Below are 2,500 nucleotides of genomic sequence, written 5' to 3' on the forward strand. Positions count from 1 at the left end.
TTAATAAATAATATGTGTGTGTGTGTGTGTGTGTGTCGGTGTCAGTATCAGTCAGTCAGTCAGTGTCTCTCTCTCTCTCTCTCTCTCACTCAGAGCTGCTGTGGAAGGAAACTTTTTAAAAAAGAACTTGCTTATTGAAAGAAAGATGTGTCTCAAGCTGCCGGGCCCTGTCCATTGTCATGTCAGTGGCAGGACTGCTTTCACCAGGAACCCGTTTTTCTGGGTCAGAGGTTCCAGGGGACCTGTTTTGTGCGGACTTCCCTGTGTCCGTCCCTCCCTGCCTGCCTTCCCCCCAGGACTTCCTTCTGAACACCTTTGTCGTTTAAAATAATAATAAATAATATGTGTGTGTGTGTGTCGGTGTCAGTATCAGTATCAGTCAGTCAGTGTCTCTCTCTCTCTCTCTCTCTCACACTCAGAGCTGCTGTGGAAGGAAACTTTTTTAAAAAGAACTTGCTTATTGAAAGAAAGATGTGCCTCAAGCTGCCGGGCCCTGTCCATTGTCATGTCAGTGGCAGGACTGCTTTCACCAGGAACCCTTCCCTGCCATTGCAGTGTTGATTTGGTCCTTATGCAAATTTAGGGGCGGAGCCAGCACACAAACGACCAATCACAGCAAAGTCCGCACTTTGCGAGCGCACGAGGTCGCGGCCAGCGTTCCAGTCCGCTCAGATCCAAATAAGCCCGAAAAGGAACACGCTCGATCTTAGCCAAAAGGCCGAGAAGCGATACCGCGCTCGATGCGAATTGATCTCGGGTCCTGTTTGCCCTCCCTCTTTGTTCTCTGGCTGCCGGTGTTGAAAGCAGTCTCGAAGCACTGCCGTTCTCTCCCACTCTGGCCACATTTTTTGCCACCGTTTCTAATTGCAACAGTGGATGAGTTTAAAGAAGTTGCCGTTTTTTCCTTTCTTGCCAGGATTGCTTGACAGATTGGTAAATTTGCCAGTAGGCCACCAATCAGATGGGGGAGGGTTGTGTCTCAACGGACCTCCGTCAGTCAGTCTCAGTCACTAACGAACTGCCGTGGAAGGAAACCTCTTTGAGTAAAACTAGTGACGTGACGTGTCTCACAATGAGCGAGCGAGTGAGATTGCAACGGCCAATTGAGAAAGAGGTGAGGTGCTGACAATCAGCAGCTCGTGTTGAAACATTCATTCCACGGCAGGCAAGACCAATCAAAAAAAATACTGCAGATGCTGGCTCGGCTCGGCTGGCTGGCTGGCTGGCTGGCTGGCTGGCTGGAAATGGGAAATAAAAACACAAGGCGTGTTAAAGGCTGGTTAAACTGTCGAAAGAAACAAGGCGTTAATGTTTCAGAAGCGCCTATTGAAAGACGTCTCTCAAGCTGCTCCCTGACTGGGCCCTGTCCATTGTCACGTTAATCCCAGGGCGGGGCGGGACTGCTTTGACCGGGAGACCTGTTTTCTGGGACGCAGGTGTGACATTCCAGGGAGGCACCTACTTTGTGCTGATTCGAAACGACCACGACAACGGCAACTTGCAGTTCTATATTACAACAACAACAACGCGCGTGTGGTAGTTGGGAGGGGCTGCGTTCGCGCTCTCCCCCCTGCATTGAAACTCAAAGTTCGATTTTCAATCCCATAGTCCACCAATCGGATGGGAGACGGTGTGTGTGTGTGTGTGTGTGTGTGTGTGTGTGTCAGTGTCAGTGTCAGTGTCAGTCAGTGTCTCTCTCTCTCTCTCTCTCTCTCTCACTCTTACTCAGAGCTGCTGTGGAAGGAAACCTTTTTAAAAAGAACTTGCATATTGAAAAAAAGATGTGTCTCAAGCTGCCGGGGCCCTGTCCATTGTCACGTTAATGGCAGGACGGGGCAGGACTGCTTTGACCAGGAGACCTGTTTTCTGGGACGCAGGTGTGAGATTCCAGGGGACCTGCTTTGTGCTGATTTCCCTGCCTCCCTCCCTCCCCCCCAGGACTTCCTTCTGAACACCTTTGTCGTTTAATCGAGGGCCAAAAGCCTGCCTGTGAAAGGGAAGGATCAGCCGGTCAGCCCCCTGCTGGTCGCTGCTGCCAGTGCAGCAGGCGTGCGTGTGTCCTCGGCCTCGTGTCCAGGTCCCTCAGGGACTTGAGGCAGCTCTCCCCGGTGGTCTCGTGGTCAGGACCGGGCTTCGAATCCCAGTCGGGGGGGGATGACTTTCTGCTGCAGATTAATTGGCATGAAGGAAAGTCTCCCCTCCTGAGCGTAAAGCTCCACCCTCACCACCACCACCGCCTTTTCCTCCCCTTGACAAACGGACAGACAGACAGTCAGACAGTCAGTCCAGTTCGGGAGCGCAGCTTTCATTAAGCAATGGCGTTTGTGACAACTCATCGTCTGACAGGTTGATGATTTCCCCACACGCCTCCTGCCGAATAAAAGGCTCACCCTCCCGGACACTACCCCCAGAATCACCCACCCCCCCCCCCCCGGGGTGAATATTAAGCCCGAGAACACCGACTGTAACCAACCGCAGTGAAAAGTTGAAGTGGCAACTC

General features: G+C 52.1%; 1 pseudogene; it reads right to left on the reverse strand.

Moving 5' to 3' along the window:
* Positions 1-12, reverse strand: part of LOC137329746 (U2 spliceosomal RNA) — a 117-nt pseudogene extending 105 nt beyond the window's left edge.
* Positions 13-2,500: the final 2,488 nt, after the last annotated feature.

Source organism: Heptranchias perlo, chromosome 12 (genome assembly GCF_035084215.1).
Source record: "Heptranchias perlo isolate sHepPer1 chromosome 12, sHepPer1.hap1, whole genome shotgun sequence".
NCBI lineage: Eukaryota > Metazoa > Chordata > Chondrichthyes > Hexanchiformes > Hexanchidae > Heptranchias > Heptranchias perlo.